The 18,997-nt window shown below is 49.0% G+C and overlaps 1 protein-coding gene and 1 long non-coding RNA gene across 13 annotated transcripts in view; one reads left to right on the top strand and one right to left on the bottom strand.

Moving 5' to 3' along the window:
- Positions 1 to 18,997, bottom strand: part of LOC112059768 (myb/SANT-like DNA-binding domain-containing protein 1) — a 68,547-nt gene that overhangs the window by 7,795 nt on the left and 41,755 nt on the right. Inside the window, exon 4 of one of the 10 annotated variants that reach the window (XR_010599772.1) lies at positions 14,931 to 18,700. The exons of the other annotated variants lie outside the window; for them this stretch is intronic. The gene's annotated coding sequence lies outside the window, so the exon portion shown is untranslated. Of the gene's footprint in view, positions 1 to 14,930; positions 18,701 to 18,997 lie in introns of those variants that run through there. 10 annotated transcript variants of the gene reach the window in all.
- The window catches only part of LOC122173517 (uncharacterized), a 223,762-nt gene that overhangs the window by 174,936 nt on the left and 29,829 nt on the right, over positions 1 to 18,997 (top strand). For all 3 annotated transcript variants that reach the window (XR_010599775.1, XR_010599774.1, XR_010599776.1), the window contains 2 exons: positions 10,504 to 10,682; positions 13,123 to 13,307. This is a non-coding gene — a long non-coding RNA (uncharacterized LOC122173517). The remainder of the gene's footprint in view (positions 1 to 10,503; positions 10,683 to 13,122; positions 13,308 to 18,997) is intronic.

The raw sequence follows: 18,997 nt of genomic DNA, 5'->3' as shown, positions 1-18,997 counted from the left end.
TCCAGTTACTCCACTTATATCTGGATTGACACCAGTGTAACTGTGAGAGCAGAATCTGGCCCCAGCTACTCACATCTTGTGTCTGAGGAGGACTGCAGCTGCAGATGGCATTCTGTTATCAATATGCAACAGGAAGGGAGAGTTTTCTCACACATCCCACACAAGAAATTAATTGTCAGTATTGTTGGCTAATCACATTTTCTGTACTGTCCTTATGTCTGGCTCCTGGAAGACTAATCACTGTCCTGATAACCAGGTTTGTTAGAGAGCTATCCACACAACAACATGCTTTCCTCACAGAACCCATCCTCAGAACCAACTTGGTAGCCAGACCTAAAACTCATCTCACACCACTACTTTTATCCCTTGCACGTCTCTTACTTCCTTTTTATTTCTCTGCAGTTTCTGTAACAGTGTCCAGCCTATCTGATATATTCTTCTTGGCTGTACAAATATTGAGAAGGCTAATAATTGGTATATCTTAAAGATCTATGTCTGTATCTTCAGCTAGAATGCTGTGTAAAAGACCCCAATTTCCTTTGTAAGGAAGTATTAATAATGGGGTTGTTTGGCCTTCTCTGCAAGATTTAAAGAGCACAACAGCAGTACTGCTTTGGGGAGAAATCTGTGTCTGAAAAGGTCCTTTGGAAATTAAACATGTCAATTTTCACCAGATAACAGATAGAAAACAATCAAGGAGCTGGCATAAATGGGAGGAAATGGATAATTCCAGAGAATGTGACTGGATGTCCATGTGTTTGACCAGTAGTAAGAAACACTGTTTAGCAGAAAGCAATATCCAAAACTGAATGTTTTGGTCTTATTCTTAGTAAAAATCATGCCAAGAAAATGACTAGAGCTGAGTTTTACCATCCTGTGCAAATTTTTGGAAATTTCTCCTTTTCTGAATCAGGACAAAAAGTCAAAATCTTGAAATTTTCTACAAATAAACACAAAATTCAAGTAAATTCAAATGTGTCATTTTGATTGTGACCAATTTTTTTAACATTCTAATATAAATAGATAAAATTTCAAAACAAAGTATTTTCAAATTGGAGACCTTAATTTTTTGTGCGTTTTGAAAATGTGGATAATAGGACCTTTTGACAATTCTTTAAACTTTTTTCCAAAAATTTTCAAGTAGAGAAATTTGAGAAACTGACCCTTTCCCATGAAAAATGTTGGTTTCAACCAATTGGCATTTTTCAACAACAACAAAAAAAAGTAGTCAAAAAATTCCTGACCAGCTCTTGCAGTAATTTATTGGCTCAGGGCTTGTAGAGTGGGGCAGCGGGTGCAGCTGTGCCGCTGTAGCACTTTGTGAAGATGCCACCTATGCCAACAGGAGAGCTTCTCTCGTTGGCATAGGTACTCACTCCACCTCCCCCATGAGGCAGTAGCTATGTTGATGGGAGAAGCCAGTCTGTCAACATAGTGCTGTCTACACAAGAGGGTTAGGTCGGTATAATTATGTCACTTGGAGTTATGCATTTTTCACACCCCCTGAGTGATGTAGTTATACTGATATAGGCCTGGAGTGAAGACCAAGCCTCAGACAGACATCTCCACATGGAAGGGAAAGGCACTATAACTGAAGGGCCATCTGCTCGGTGTGGATGGACACTGCTTGGCTCCGGATTGCAAGCACAAAGCTATAGTCTCCCAAGGCTGCACCTCTACGTTTTAGAATTCAGATGGCTGTCCTGCATTTGTTCCCTTGGCCACACTTTGGCCTCCTGGATCTAAAACCAGACTTGTAAAATCAGCTCTCAAGTCATTGATCTTCTTGAGAACATCAATCTGCTCTCTAATTCTGTAACACAGCCCACAATTTTCACAACAGTGAGGAGAGACAATCAATGAATATTTTACATGTGTCACAGTGTGCTGGCCTCGATCACATCCACAGCTTCTTAAGAATAAGTGACTCATTTCAGTCCTTTTCCTCTGAGGAAGAGTGGCAAAATATTTTTAGTTTCACTCCCCTGCAAAGCCCTTTGGGTAACTGTGACGGGTTGGATCACAGAAACCCCCTTGGGAGCTGCCACCCAATGTACCAAGACTACCCCTGTTCCTGTTTTCCCTGTCAGCTCAGGACTCCAGCACCCTGTCTTGCTGAGCCAGACACTCCCGTCTGCTCCAACAAGTCTGAATCACTTGCCCAAAAGCTGCAAGTTTACCTGAAAACAGCTCACAGAAGTGTGCTTGTCTTTAGCACTCAGAGGCCCAACTCCCAATGGGGTCTAAACCCAAATCAATCCGTTTTACCCTGCATAAAGCTTATGCAGGGCAAACTCATAAATTGTTCGCCCTCTATAACACTGATAGAGAGATATGCACAGTTGTTTGCTCCCCCAGGCATTAATACATACTCTGAGTAAATTACTAAATAAAAAGTGATTTTATTAAATACAGAAAATAGGATTTAAGTGGTTTCAAGTAGTAACAGACAGAACAAAGTAAGTCACCAAGCAAAATAAAATAAAATGCGCAAATCTATGTCTAATCAAGCTAAATACAGATAATCTCACCCTCAGAGATGCTTCAGTAAGTTTTTCTCAGACTGGACACCTTCCAGGCCTGGGCACAATTCTTTCCCTTGGTACAGCTCTTGTTCCAGCTCAGGTGAGAGCTAGGGGATTCTTCATGATGGCTCCTCTCTCCCTTTGTTCTCTTCCACCCCTTTATATATCTTTTTCATAAGGCAGGAACCCTTTGTCCCTCTGGGTTTCCACCTCCCCTCACTGGAAAAGCACCAGGTTAAAGATGGATTCCAGTTCAGGTGACACGATCACATGTCACTGCAAGACTTCATTGCCCACTTGCCAGCACACACATATACAGGAAGACTAACAGGTAAACACAGCCATCTGCAGACAATGGTCCTTGTTAATGGGAGTCATCAAGATTCCAAACCATCATTAATGGCCCACACTTTACATAATTACAATAGGCCGTCAGAGTTATGTTTTATATTTCTAGTTTTAGATACAAGAGTGGTACATTTCTACAAATAGGATGATCACACTCAGTAGATTATGAGCTTTGTAATGATACCTTACAAGAGATCTTTTGCACGAAGCATATCCCAGTTGCATTATATTCACTTATTATCAAATCTTTATAAAACTATCCCAGTTACATTATATTCACTTATTATCATGTTTTTATAAAACCATATAGACTGCATAACGTCCCAGTAACCAAATACTCTTTTGGGCTGACTGGCTTCCTCTTCCACACAGGGATCTTCTCTGTTCCCTTCTGTAAAGGCCCCATGGCAGCCAAAATGCTAAGGGATAAACCATGCAGGGGAAGATATGTTTATTTAGACTGTATGCTTCTTGAGGCAGGGACTGTCTCTTTGTTCGTGTTTGTACAGCGCCTAGCACAATGGGGACCTGGGCCATAATTGGAGCACCTAGACACTACCACAATAGAAATAAATAATAATAATAATTTTTAATTAAACCAGGTTGAACAGACTCGACCAACACCAGCAATATGGAGACATTTGGAGCCAAATTCTGCTCTGAGTTGCACCAGCTTTTTAAAATGCCTTTTATCATTTGTAAGTCTGCTCATAGATGTTAAATATTTCGGTTCTTAAACACTTTTTAAAAAATAGCTATTTGTGTTTTTTCATCATTCCCTTTATTTCTGTCACGCTATAGAGCAGGGGTCTCAAACTCAAATGACCACGAGGGCCGCATGAGGACTAGTGCATTGGCCCGATGGCCGCATCACTGACCCCCCCCCCCTCGCTGCCCCCAGCCCTGCCCCCACTCCACCCCTTCCATGAGGCCCCGCCCCTGCACCGCCTCTTCCCGCCCCTTCCCTGCCCCCATTCCAACCCCTTCCCTGAAGTCCTCACCCCAACTGTGCCCCCTCCCTGCCCCCAGGGGGGGCAGGAGGGGTGTGGGGTGTGATGGGGGCTCAGGGCAGGGAGTTGAGGTGCAGGAGGTGTGCAGGGTTCAGCAGGGGGCTCAGGGCAGGGAATTGGGGTGTGGGGTGCAGGAGGGATGAGGGGTGCGGCAGTGGGTCAGGGTGCAGGGTGCGGCAGGGGGCTCAAGGCTGGGAGTTGGGGTGTGTGGGGTGCAGGAGGGGTGAGGGGTGCAGCAGGGGATTGGGGTGCAGGGTGGGCAGGAGGCTCAGGCAGGGAGTTGGGGTGCGGGAGGGTGTGGGATGTGGCAGGCGGCTCTGGACAGGGGGTGCAGGATGCGGGCTCCGGCCCAGCGCCGCTTACCTAGAGCGGCTCCGGGGTGGCAGCACTGTGGCCAGGGCAGGCTCCCTGCCTGCCTGCCGTGGCCCCTGGCCCCACTCCACTCTGCTCTGCTCCAGGAAGCAGCCAGAGTCCCAGGGGTATGGGGTGGGGGGGAACGGCGCCATGTGCTGTTCTTGCTCCTCCAGGTACCTCCCCCAAAGCTCCCATTGGCCGCGGCTCCCCGATCCCGGCCAATGGGAGCTGCAGGGGGCACTGCCTGGAAGCAGAGCATGGAGCCCTCTACTCCCCTCCCCCCCGCCCGGGGCTGCAGGGACATAGTTCCAGCCGCTTCAGGGAGCGGTGCAGGGCTTGCGGCGCCATGGGATAGGCAGAGGGGCGGGGGTGGGGGGACGCGGGGGTGGGGAGCTTGGTGGGCCGCCGCGTGTTTGAGACCCCTGCTGTAGAGGGACGTGAAGACATACATTAAGTAGGTTGTGCCAAAGAGCAGAGTGGTCCACGTCCCAAAGGACTTGAAATGTCATGTGTACGCGGTTGATCTTGCTGCCATAGCACCTGCTGGTGTCAGGTCACTACATGGCAAGTGACTTCACCTCTAGGACCCCCTGGTAGCTACTTCCTTGGCTCCACAATGGCCTTCCATGGCCTGGCCCTGCAGCCAGGTCACTTAAAACTTCTCACTCTTTCCAGGGTAACAAAGGTCCAACTACAAGTCCAAATAAATATCCAAACTCAATCCTTTTGCCCCTCTTGGGCTTTGCTGATTCTTCCCCAGCAGGATTCTCCCACTGTTTCCCTTCCCCAGGGACTCTGGCAGTTTCCCTGCTGCCTACACACCCTAACCTATGACCTCCCTGTCAAGAGCCTAATCTATTTCCTGTAGGTCCCTTCCAGCCTGGCTTACCCAGGCCCTACCCAGAGAGAGATTTCCCTTTGCTCCTCTCTCCTGGGATTCCTCTCCCCCATAGGGTTGCCAACTTTCTGATTGCAGAAAACGGAACACCCAGGGCCGGCTCTGGCTTTTTTGCCACCCCAGGCAAAAAAGCCGCCGGCCGCCCCCCTCCCTGCGGGGGGGGGGGGGGGGCGGCCGGAGCCCTGGGAGGAGGGCGGCGAGCCCCACCAGGGGCTCCACTCTCCCCCCGGCGGCCAGGGGGAGAGCGCCGGGGGGAGGGGGGCCGGAGCCCTGGGAGGAGGGCGGTGAGCCCCGGCGGGGGCTCCGCTCTCCCCCCGGCGGCCGGGGGGAGGGGGGCCGGAGCCCTGGGAGGAGGGCGGCGAGCCCCGGCGGGGGCTCCGCTCTCCCCCCGGCGGCCGGGGGGAGGGGGGCCGGAGCCCTGGGAGGAGGGCGGCGAGCCCCGCCGGGGGCTCCACTCTCCCCCCGGCGGCCAGGGGGAGGGCGGCCGGAGCCCTGGGAGGAGGGCAGTGAGCCCCGGCAGGGGCTCCGCTCTCCCCCTGGCGGCCGGGGGGAGGGGGGCGAGCCCCGGCGGGGGCTCCGCTCTCCCCCCGGCGGCCAGAGTGCAGGGGGCAGGGCAGCGAGAGGGCGGCGAGCCCCAGGCAGGGCTCGCCGCTCTCCCCCCGGCGGCCGGGGGGGAGAGCGCCGGGGGGGAGGGCGGCCGGAACCCCGGAGGAGGGCGGCGAGCCTGGCCGTGGCCCTGCTCTCCCCGGGGGCCGGAGCGCCGCGCTGCCCCCCTCCAGGTGCCGCCCCAAGCACAAGCTTGGTGGGCTGGTGCCTGGAGCCGGCCCTGGGAACACCCTTGCCCCGCCTCTGCTCTGTTCCTTCCCTGAGGCCCCTCTCTGGCTCACTCCATCCCCCCTCCCTCCGTCGCTCACTCTCCCCCACCTTTGCTCATTTTCACTGGGCTGGGGCAGGGAGTTGGGGTGGGGGTGAAGGCTACGGCTGGGGTTGCGGGCTCTGGTGTGGGGCTGGGGATGACGGGTTTGGGGTACAGGATCTGGGCTGGCGGTGCGAGCTCCAGGATGGGGCCAGACATGAGAGGTTCAGGGTGCAGGAGGGAGTTCCGGGCTGGGGCAGGGGTGCGGAAGGGGTAAGGGCTCCGGCTGGGGTGTGGGCTTTGGTGTGGAGCCAGAGATGAGGGGTTTGGGGTGCAGGAGGGGGCTCTGGGCTGGGGCCGAGGAGTTCCGAGTGTAGGAGGGGATGTGGGTTCTGGGAAGGAGTTTGGGTGTGTGTGGGGGGGTCAGGGCTGGGTCAGGAGATTTGGGGTGCAGGCTTACCTCAGACAGCTTCTGGAAGCTGCGACATGTCCCTCTGGCTCCTAGGGGAAGGGGTAACCACAGGGGCTCTGTGCGCTGCCCCCACCGGCAAGCATCACCCACACAGCTCCCATTGGCCATGGTTCCTGGCCAATGGGAGCTGCAGAGCCAGCACTCAAGGTTGGGGCAGTGCGTGGAGCCCCCTGGCTGCCCCTGCGCCTAGGAACTGGCCTGGACATGCTGGCTGCTTCCAGGAGTCGTGCGGAGCCAGGGCGGGCAGGGAGTCTGCCTTAACCCATTGTGCTGCCGACCAGATTTTAATGGCCTGGTCAGCGGTGCTGACTGGAACCGCCAGGATCCCTTTTAGACTAAACCAGACACCTGGCAACCCTACTCCCCCAGCTGAGTTCACGGCTCTGTTTAAGTCGTCCCTCTGACCCCTTGTAGCTGGGATCAAACATTATAATTAAGTCTCCCTCACACTCAGCTGGGGGAATAGCTGTCTAGTCACAGGCAATGCCTTACAGGGATGCCTTAAAGGACCATTCAGCCTGTGACATAATGACACTCTATCCTTTTTTTAAACAGATTATTTGAGGTCACCTTTAAGTTCTGGTTGTACCCAGCAGCATCAATGCCTACTGTCTTCCTGCCCGTCACTGCATTGGGTCATCATTGTCATGAAATGGTTCATTGTTTTCTGTTTTTCCTTGTACCCATCGTGAAATAGCCTTGACAACACCATTTGCCTTGAAGCCAAATAAGCAATAATGCAAGACAGGATTTGCAACTATGGTGTTATCTATCGAGTGTGTTAGGAAGTCTGAGGTCAAAGTACTGCTGACTACGTCCAGTGATTGAAGAGTTCCAGTGTGCATTTTTTATACACATGTTCAAATGGCTACTGAAACATTTCCAATCAGTTTCTCTAGTCTTCATGGTGTTCTTTCACATAATTTTAAACAAAAATAGCTTTACTTACACAACCAGTCTGGGTTAGGTTCAAACCAGTCACCTAGATGTTAAAGGTGCTGACTCCTGTTACCAGGTTTCTGTGCGGTTCTGTCCACCAAACTGTTACGTTTAGCCCTATACAAAGAGCAACCATACACAGTTTTCTGGGAGCACAACTTACCCTTGTGCAGAGTGGCTGTACAAAGCATATGCACCACAGACGGCCCACTCAAATGGTGAATATGCCTTGGGTGCGCCCTCTACACTGGAGTGGACTTTTCCCCTCTCCTAACAACCTGCGTTGTCTGTGTAGAGAAGACTCAAACAAGGATGAACCAAAATAAGGTCTCCATGAGCGGGGCATAGGCATACCTCCTCTGTAGCAAGCTGCAGCTGAAGACAAAATGGCAGCTAGACCTGCAACAAGGTTGGGGAGAGGGAACCATTCTTGATTTAAAGGTGCAGTGCACAAAGTAATTCAAAGCAGAAACAAGCTGCATACACCACCCAACAATTACAATTGGATCAGATATATTGAATATATATACACATAATAACTGGGGGAAAACTGATAAAATATAAAAAGTTGCTCTTTGTGCTAAGACTTTGCACCCCATGGGTTTTGTGTGTGTGTGTGTGTGTGTGTGGTTTTTTTAAGAAGCAGGAACAATACATATGGAAGGTAGTTTTCTATCCAGTGAAATAGCACTGGGTAATGAAATGCATGTTTTCTCATATTAGGCAGCTGGGATCCCCTGAAACTCCACCTGTAACTCGGCTGAAAGTTCACTTATCCACACATCTGCTTTTACTATTCTCAGTGGTTAAAAATGTGGAAATGCAGGAAAGTTTGCGCTGGCAGCAAGCAGTCTGAAACCAACCCCGCAAATCCAATGAATTCTCTGACGCAATGACAAGAGCATGACAATCGGAGAAATGCCTGGGGAAGTGAATCAATAGCTAGGAGGCAAACCAGCTGCAACGTAAGGACAGTAAGTAGCTGGAAGAAACTTTCCCAGCCACCAAGCAAGTTAGCAGAACAATACACAAAACAGGATATGAGGCCCTTCCTGCCAATATCAAGGTCTATGCCAAGGAGCATTTGGGCCTCCAGTTCTGTCTTTCTATCTGCATAATGTGAAGCCATGTTTGTCATTTTCTACCCATTTGCATATTAATAAAATGACAGTCTCATGTACCTTTTATGCTGAGATCTAATATTTGTCTTAAAAGATCTGTATGTCTTAATCCTTCTAACCTATATCCACCCCAATTGCACTGGCAGTAACCCACCTGGTGAGGCTGAGAATATTTTTGTTTCCTCTGTAGGTTCTAATTGTTAAAAGGATGCTGCTGTTTCTTTTCTTTTCTGGAGGTGGATTTTTGTGCCGGTGATTCCTCCCCCCAAACATGAGAGTGATAGTAATGGATTTCCATTCGGTCTGTTTTCTTGTCTCTCTCTAGTACCAACTGGATCTATCTCACTGTCTAGGATCTGATACTGGCATCCATCACTGTAATATTTGAGTGCCTTCCCAGAATAAAACAATGACAGGAATGTTTTTTTCTCTCTCTCCCTTCCCTAATACTAGGAGATAGGTTTGGTTTTCTAATGACTACAAAAGAGTGGAGATACTGTGGAGGAAAAGCTTGGGCAACGAGGTGGGCTTTGCATTTGTTTGTTTTGACTCATATCCATTTAGCTCTTCGGTGGGGCCGGGTTTTTACCCATGGTGCCAGTCTAGTTTCTGTGCTGATCTTTTCAGATCTGTTGGCTGCCTTTAATGTTGTTGACACAGGATAGTATTGGCTGGTGGGCAGGACCAACAGCTGGGGGAAAAGAATAACGCTCTTCCTAGCGGAACTGCGGCAGAGTTTCAGTCCCTTGCCTCAGGGCTTTATTATATAGTTACATAAACAAAGGATTCCAAACAAAAATAAGTCACATAGAACACTGGGGCCCAATTGGCAGACACCCTTCCAGCTTCTGAGCTAGATGAAAGGATGGCAGGGGGGTGGGAAACATACCCTTAACCCTCAGTAGCCACCACCATAGCCCCTTCTCCTGTGCCTTTAAACACCCCACCACACCCAGATCATCCACAGGACAGGCAGAGGTCTGTGATAACCCACTATGCAGTGGGACTTGTGCAGTGCCATTCTACCTTGTCACAGGCAGTCACTCTTGAGTAGCTCTGCTCCTTTCTTTCTCAGAGATCCAGAGAGTGTCCTTTTCCCCTCCCGACTTTACAGGATATAATAGAATCACATATAGTAGCCTATGTGCTGACACAACTTCTTCCCTCCTCAAATTTTTCTGAAATGACTCCCCTTCTGACAGGTATTGTACCTACCCCGCATAGTTCACAGATGTGTAATGAGGAAAATAAAATAACATTAGTGGATAGGGAAGACAGAGAGAGAGAGAGAGAGAGAGAGAGAGAGAGAGAACTTATAGACACCTGTAAGCTATGGGCAAGGCATACTCCTGAGGTAACATGCATGTTGTTCCCAGAGATCAAATTATACATGTTGTGTTGTTTGACTGGTCCTCATTGATCTTAGAAAATATATTTCGTGAATGGTTAATTGCCAGAGTGGGAGTAGAGAGTGCTGGGGTGGAGGTTAATGGTGGAAAGTTAACCAAGAGAAGTGAGACTGCTTGTGCACAAGAAGAGGAAGGCACAGGGGACAGTGTGAGGAAAGGAGTAGCGCAGTGAATCTTATGTCTACACTGCAACGTTTTGCCAAAGTGAGTTACGTCAGCATACAGCCGCCATGGTTAGTATATCGCTTGTGGACATGCATAGTTGGCTCCTTGTGTCAGCAATGTGCGTACTCACCAGGAGTGCTTGTATCACTGCACAGTGCAGTGCACCGTGGCTAGGTATCCCACTGTCTAACTCGTCACCATCCAACACGCTATCTTTTGGGAAATTTTGGCCATGCATGGTGGGACAGAAACAATTCATATAGGGGTGACTCCGTGCAATGGGTCAAGTTCCCAGGGAGTAACCATCTCCATCCCATGATGTCATCTATATCCCATAATTATTGTGCCTTTTTTCAAAATCCCTCACACCCGTGTGGCCCTCCTCACTGTCTGCCATCTCTGACAGAAGCATGGATCCTGCACGGCTCTGCACTGTTGTCAGGAGGGTTGCAAGCACAGGGTGCATGATCCTCCAATATTTGCAGCACCACAAGAAGAACCGAAAGAGAGGGGAGTGAAGGTTTCATGTTTCTAAAGAGAGAAAATGCAGATAAGGCCTTCTTCATATCCATCAGAAAGAAGCAGGTAAGGGCACAAACGCTTGTTTTCTTTGCAGGTCACTATAACTTTCTAGGATTTTATTTTGCATAGACACCTGCCATTTTACTTGCTTTTATCATTATTTATATTACAGTAGCTCCTTGAGGCCTCAACTGAGATTGGGGTCCCACTGTGCTATTTTTTTATACTGGCTTATGCTAAAACAGAGCCCCGCCCTGAAGAGTATACAGTCAAGGCAGACAATGGATGCGAGGGGAAACCAACACATGGAGAGGAAAAGTAACTTGCCCAAGGTTATAAAGCAGATCAACGGCAGAGTCAGGAAAAGACCCAAGTCTCTTGGCTCGTATGATATGTCTACACTGTGGCTGAGAGCAAGCCTCCCAACCCGGGTAGACAGACTCATGCTAGCTCCATTCAAGCTAGTGTGCTAATCATAGCCATGTGAGCATTGTGGCACGGATGGTGGCTTGGGCTGCCCAAGTCCAAGCCCACCTGAAGCCCTGGGTCTGAGGTTGGGTGGCTAGCCTCAGCCACTGCTTGTGCACCAATGTACACGCTGCTATTTTCAGTGCACTAGCTTGAGCAGAGCTCGTTTGAGTCTGGCTACCAGTGCTGGGAGGCTCACTCCCAGCTGCAGCACCCTACTCACTAGACTAATGGTCTCCAACCTTTTTACAACCAAGATCACTTTTTAAATCTAAGGGCAACCCAGGATCTACCCCGCCCCTTCCCCAAAGCCCTGCCCCTTCCCCAAAGCCCCATCCTGCTCACTCCATCCCCTCCCTCTCCGTTGCTTGCTCTCTCCCACCCTCACTCATTTTCACCAGGTTGGGGCAGGGTGTTGGGGTTCAGGAGAGGGTGCAGGCTCTGAGCTGGGGCCAAAGGGTTCGCAGTGTGGAAGGGGGCTCTGGGCTGAGCCTGGGACAGGAGGTTGGGGGGCAGGAGGGGTACTGGAGGGTGCTGGCTCTGGGAGGGGGGATCAGGGTTGGGGCTTGGAGTGCAGGAGGGGGCTCAGGGTGCAGAAGTGGGTATGGGGTGCTGGCTCCAGGAGGGGGCTCGGGGATGGGGGTTGGGGTGCAGCCTCCCACCAGGCAGCACTTACCTCCGGCAGCTCCCGGTCAGTGGTGGGCACAGCAAGGCTAGGGCAGGCTCCCTGCCTACCCCGGCCCCACACCGCTCCCAGAAGGGGCCAATGCACCCCTGCGTCCGCTGGGGGGGGCGAGGGGCACGTGGCTCCACGTGCTGCCCCTCTCTGCAAGCATCGCCCCTGCAGCTCTCCCGGCCAATGGGAGCTGTGGGGCCGGTGCTTACAGGCAGGAGCAGTGCACAGAGGGCAGGGCCGCCCAGAGGATTCAGGGGTCCTGGGGCAAAGCAATTTCGGGGGGCCCTTCCATTAAAAAAAAGTTGCAATACTATATTCTCGTGGGGGCCCCTGCAGGGCCCGGGGCCTGGGGCAAATTGCCCCACTTCCCCCCCCCCTCCTCCCCCCCGGGCGGCCCTGATGGAGGGAGACCCTTGGCCTCCTGCCCTCCAGGGCTGCAGGGCTGTTGTGCTGGCCGCTTCTGGGAGCGGCGTGGGGCCGGGATAGGCAGGGAGTCTGCCTTAGCGGCAGCCACACTGCACCACCAGAGATCACGATCGACTGGTTGGTAACCACTGCACTAGACCATGTTTCCCCTCTGCTTTTATTAATATTCCAGCTCCTAGTTCTACTTTCTCTGGGAATGGAAAACATGTCTCGACTGAGCTACGTGGCTACTCCATGCCATATATTTGAGATCTCTTACAAATGATGGGTCTCTAGTTCTCTCCCAGCTCTCTTACAAATTCAGGCAGTGTTCCAAACCCTTGGAAAATACTTTAAAGGGTATTTTTTCTAGCTGCAGTGATGCAAATAGTGTATTCCCTGGCACACTTTGTGTCTTTGATATATTATGCTCCTTGAACTAGCCCAAGAATTTCACATGCTCGATTGCCTAAGAGAACCTCTTCCGTCTGGTGTTACAATGAACAGCAAAAAATGCTTTTTACCTTCTTTGGTCACGTTCAAACACCCTCCCTGCCACTTCGGTTGCAGGGTCATAATGGGCTTAAGTGCAACTTTCTTGTTTGTATAATTTGGCCTATACTTCAGGCTTCATGGTTATCAAAATTGTTTTTATGCCACTGCTTAATTTCAAGATGGCCTGTTACTGCACCATGCATCTGGGCCCAGCTGCAGAAATAGCTACTGAATGGCCTCACTAAGCATGCAGTGGGGTACATTTTAGAACAGAAATAAGGATAAGCTAGAGATGTTGCCAAGCTAGTACTGAATCTAAATTCTTCCTGTGCCATCACACATCACTTAAGGTCTGAACGAGGCTCTGTCATCCCTAGCTGTCATGCTGCTTGCCAGAATGGCTACCTTGTTGTGGTTCTAGAACTTGACTTTGTTTGCTTTTTTCCCTTTTCTTCCTAGTATAGGTTGCTGGCCTATTGCTGAACCCCCAACCCAAAGGGCCAGTGAGCTGCTATTCGTCTGCTCCCTACCCTTTGACTTATCTGGCTTGAGTAGCCTTACCAGGAGCTATATTCCTGCCAGCAGAGCTCCCAGGATCATTGGAACACATAAGTCACCATGTCAAGGTGCAGTCCCTACAGAAGGTAATATTAAGTAAATAACCTCTATAAATGTATAGGTCCCAGTGTGTCTTCTGGCTGGCTCCAGATTCATTGTTAAACTTATTCCTGCGCTGAATGCCTTCCCCTCTCCGGCTGGTTAACTGGAGCACTCAGCACATTTTTTTGTGGTTGGCTCACTTTCTGTTTCCTTTATACGTCACCTTTAAAGGATATGATTGATCCATTAATTAACCAGTGGTCAGCTATTGCCGTGCAAATACCATCACAGGGATGTGTTTTCTTGCGCATAAGCTCTGTGCAGTTTCAAGTGCTTCTTCAAAAAGAACAGTTTCAATATAAGTTGCCTCACAGATGTCTATCCTAGTTACAGTGTGGAAATGTCTATGCTTTTTAGCAGAGGTGGATTAAAGCCAACTGAGGCTCATTTCCACATACACTTCCTCCTCAATAACAGACTCTCCTTCTCTTCCTCCCCCCCCCCCCCCCCCACCTCCCAGGGCTGGTCAGGCAAGCAGATGAAGTCTAGCCAACATTTTTTATGTCCCACAAAAATCCACAATAACTCCCCTCAGTTTACCATACTGTGAGGTGCATGTGCATAATATACCTCTCTCTCTCTCTCTCTCTGTGTATACAGATATATATATATATAAACAGTTTCTGGGGGACACGCAAATACAATATTTTCAAAATAAAAAAATTGGGACAAAATAAACAGTTTTGTGGCAACATTTTTTTTTAGAGATATGAAATACTCATACGAAACCTTTAATTTTTTTTCTCAGTGTGTGCTAGCATCCCTACTGTCAGTTAGCCCACCCAAGCTAGCGTGAATCCAGCTAGCATGGGAAATAATAGCGCTCAAGACAGCACAGGCTTCAGAGTGGGCTCATGAGCTGAGTACGTACCAAGGGTCTGTGCCAGACTTGTACTACCCCCGCTGAAACCTGTGCTTCACTGCCTTCATGGCTATTGTTATCAGCACTAGCTGGTGTGACGGGTTGGATCACAGAAACCCTCTTGGGAGCTGCCACCCGATGTGCCAAGACTACTTCTACCCCTGCCTTCCCTGCCAGCTCGGGGACCCAGCACCCTGTCTTGCTGAGCCAGACACTCCTGTCTGCTCCAACAAAGACCCAGGGTCTGAATTACTTGCCCCAAAGCTGCAGGTTTACCTGAAAGCAGCTAACAGAAGTGTTCCTGTCTTTAACACTCAGATGCCCAACTCCCAGTGGGGGTCTAAACCCAAATCAATCCGTTTTACCCTGCATAAAGCTTATACAGGGTAAACTCATAAATTGTTCACTGATAGAGAGATAAGCACAGTTGTTTGTTCCCCCAGGTATTAATACATACTCTGAGTTAATCAATAAATAAAAAGTGATTTTATTAAATACAGAAAGTAGGATTTAAGTGGTTCCAAGTAGTAACAGACAGAACAAAGTAAAAAGAACAGGAGTACTTGTGGCACCTTAGTGACTAACAAATATATTTGAGCATAAGCTTTCGTGGGCTACAGCCCACTTCATCGGATGTTCTCTGTATGTATAAATATCTTCTTTTTGTGTGTTCCATTCTATGCATCCAATGAAGTGGGCTGTAGCCCACGAAAACTTATGCTCAAATAAATTTGTTAGTCTCTAAGGTGCCACAAGTACTCCTGTTCTTTTTGCGGATACAGACTAACACGGCTGCTACTCTGAAAAGAACAAAGTAAGTCACCAAGCAAAATAAAATAAAATGCGCAAATCTATATCCAATCAACAAGGCCGGCACTTCCACTAGGCAACCCTAGGCGGTCGCCTAGGGTGGCAGGATTTGGGGGGTGGCATTTTGCCGTCCTCGGCGGAAATTCGGTGGCAGGGGGTCCTTCCGCTCCGGGTCTTCTGTGGAAATTTGGCGGCGGGTCCTTCACTTGCTCCGGGACCCGCTGCCAAAGTGCCCCGAAGACACGGAGCGGAAGGACCCCTGCTGCCGAATCTCAGAGGAGGCGCGCTGCCGCCTAGGGCGGCAAAAACTCTGGCGGCGCTCCTGCTAATCAAACTGAATACAGATAAGATCCTCACCAGTTCCAGAATGCTTCCTTTCACAGACTAATCTCCTATTAGTCTGGGTCCAGCAATCACTCACCCCCTTGGAGTTTCTTTCAGGTATCCTTGGGGGTGGAGAGGCTCTCTCTTTAGCCAGCTGAAGACAAAATGGAGGGGTCGTCCAGGGGTTTAAATAGACTTTCTCTTGTGGGTGGAGACCCCCTCCTTACTCCTATGCAAAGTCCAGCTCCAAGATGGAGTTCTGGAGTCACCTGGACAAGTCACATGTCCATGCATGACTCACAGTCTTTATAGGCAGAAGCCATTGTCCACATGGTATCTTGTATGTCTCCAGGAAGACTTCTTATGTGGATTGGAGCATTTCAAGATGCATTGTTCCCCAAGTGCTTCCTGATTGGGTACTTAACCTTGCGAATTCCTTCCTAAAGAAGCTGACCAAATGCCTCACAAAGCTTACTTAGAAATCAAGCAAGTATACAGCCAATATTCTTAACCTCAAGTACAAAATGATATATGTGTACAAATAGGATGAATAGATATAGTAGACCATAACCTTTACAGAGATATGTTGCATGGCACAGGCAGCACAAAACATATTCCAGTTATGTCATATTCCCATAAAGCATTATGGGGTACGCGTCACAGCTGGATTCAAGCTAGCTCTGGTAGGCTATGCACAGCTTTTGTTGTGTAGACATACACTGAGTCAAAAGCAACAACGGCATATTTCTTAAAGTGGAGGATTTCTCCAGTAATTTAGCATCCTGAATAAGTTTATCGTGAAACACTGAACTAGTATCATTAATATTTAGTTTGAGCACAAGAAGAGCTTTGATATTATCTATGCTCTTCTGGCTTTTCTCTTCACCCCAAACACTGTTCACGACATGGAACACTTCTTCCACTGGGCTGTTCGCTGCGGGTAAACAAAGGTAAATACTTATCCGTGTGTCAATGTAACTTCAAAAAACATGTTGTGGTTATTAAAAAGAGTTTTGATTGGTGCAATGAAAGACCGGGACATTTCAAGTGTCCTGAAAGAAGCTCTTGGGACACCACATGAAAAACTGGGACTGTCATGGTAAAGCCAGAGAGATGGATGAGGTAATATCTTTTATTTGACCAACTTCTATTGGTGAGAGAGACAAACTTTCAAGCCACACAGAGCTCTCTCTCTCTCACACCAACAGAAGTTGGTCCAATAAAAGACATTACCTCACCCACCTTGTCTCTCAAACATCCTGGGACCAACACGGCTACAACTACGCTGCCTACAACACTGGTAAAGCCAGGTCATTTAATGCTCCAATGATATTGCTTTTCTCTGTGTGTTTCCTAGAATGTACAAACTCTTCAGATACTCTCACATAGTTTATAGTTTATGCAAGACTTTGCACAGAATCAAACATTTGTGTCTTTATTTTTGGTATTCGTAGCATTAAACTTTTTAAAATGTTAATTTAAAAAATGTCAATTAAATAAACTGGCTGCAATATGTCCCCTCCCCAGCTTGTGTTCTCTTATCACTTCCCTCCAATTTTTCTTCATTCTGTATATTGTATATTTTTTATCCATAGTCATCTTCACTATTGTTTAATTATATTGAAGTTGTACCTAGACACCTTAATCAAAGACCAGGGCCCCATTATGCTAGGCACTGTAAGCATACATAAAATAAAGCTGTTCCCTGCCCAACAGAGCTTACAATCTAAGGAATGCTTTTTCAGAGTCTCTTTTCCCTTCCTCCCTTTTCCTATGTAATCATCTTTCTCCATCCCTCAGGTCCTCTTATTTTCCTATTTCCTCTTCTACACACATCTTCCCAAGCCCCTCAATATCTTGCTCCTTCATTTCATCCCCAACTCCTCAGTCTTCCCTTTTTGCCTCCATTTCCTTCTTTCCACTTTCTGTCTCCCTGCTGGTCCTTAAACCAATCACTCACCCCTTGGCTTCTGCCTCTACCATCAACATTCACACTCCATTCACTGTCTGCTACTGTTGTTCCTTCTCCCCACTGAAGCATGGTTCGGGGAGAAGGATTGAGTAGCTATTTTGTCTCCCTCATTCCCTGGGCTGCCGAGAGCAGGTTTGGGCTCCAGTGAAAAAAATTTTTAGGGCTCCCCAGCAAGGGCGGACCGGCTAAACAGGGCCGACGAGGGGGGGGAAGCTGGACCCCGGACCCCCTTCCGGACCGCCGGGTCCCGGTAAGGCGACGAGAGGGAGGGGGAAGCTGGGCCCCGGGCCCCCTTCTGGACCGCCAGGCCCCAGTAATTTGTACCGGCTTCCCCCCCCCTCGTCAGCCCTGCTCATTCCCATTGAAGAGAGAGGATGCATTTTCCTTTCTGCTTCCAAGTCAAGGGAGGAACCTGTAGGGTTTCCAGTTTCCACTTGCCTGAAGAAGGAAGCAGTGGGAATTCTTCTCTCCTCTTCCCATAGGACTGCTGTGGTTTCTTCTCTCTTTGATAGAGGTGAGAATGAGGAACTCAGAGGGGCAGAGTCATTTAAGGTATCTCTTTCTTTGCCATTTTCCCATCACTTGAGGACACGGAGAGTCAGTCCTGGCAACAAGTAATCCGAATGGCTGACTGAGCTGAACTGGGCCTTGGCTCAGTAGCCGTCAGGTGTCAGACTCAAGACCAGTTGGATAAGAAGAGCGAGGTGAGCCCTGATTAATTAACTCAGTTGCTCTCTGCCCTCTCCCAACAGCAACCACCACCAGCAAATCTGAATAGCTCCTTCCCCTGACTGTGGGCAGATAGGGACCCAACATAACCTTTAGCGTGAGAGGGAACCTCAGTGGGAGTTCTCAAGGCCTAAGGGTTCCTATAAGCTGCTCCTTCTCCCTGTGTGGCTGAGCTGTCCCCTGCCAGATCAGCTGTGAGGGCAGACGCACAAACAGCTATATTGTGATTCTCTGCCCTGTTTTGCCCCTGAGTGCTAGACACCTCCTATGCCAAGTCAGTGGGCAAAGATCCAACATTTGTCCTTAGGAGCCTTTCCAGCCAGGGCCTGGATTCATGGATTCTGCTTTAATCCATGCCTGTCTTTTAGTTTTGCCCTTGATAAAGCATACTTTAGCAAAATGATTATTTTCATTGCAGCTGGCACGCAATTTTCCAAACACTGGGTACTGTTTGGGTTTATGCTTCAGACCACACTACTTACAGTCAACTGTCGTGCTGCTTTGTGTAACTGTCTTTTGTTATGGTTTTATTTCCTTGGGCTTCTGATACTCCTTTGTCATTATTTCCACGGCAGCACTTCCACTAACTGTTGCTGCAATGCCTGTCCTGGCACTGAAGGTTTTCATATACAGACTGTTCCATTTTGTTGGCTGTAACTAGGATCTGACACACAGGAGAGCTGGCAAGGAACAGAAACATTATTTCTTGGCGCCAGTCACATGACATAGGTCAGATTCCAAAGGTTGCTTCTCCTACTGTTTTTTATTGTCAGTGGCAGGGTGGGTGCTTGTTACTTCTGCAGTCAGGAGCATTCTACATGCCTTCAAGAAAGAGAGCCAGGGTTATGCATAGATAGGGTGACCAGATGTCCTGAGTTTATAGGGACAGTCCTGATTTTCAGGGCTTTTTATTATATTGGTGCCTATTATCCCCCACCCCCGTCCTGATTTTTCACACTTTCTATCTGGTCACCCTA

Source organism: Chrysemys picta, chromosome 3 (assembly GCF_011386835.1).
Source record: "Chrysemys picta bellii isolate R12L10 chromosome 3, ASM1138683v2, whole genome shotgun sequence".
Lineage (NCBI taxonomy): Eukaryota > Metazoa > Chordata > Testudines > Emydidae > Chrysemys > Chrysemys picta.
The sequence above is the reverse complement of the archived record's forward strand: the minus strand, read 5'-3'. Positions and strand labels throughout refer to the sequence as shown.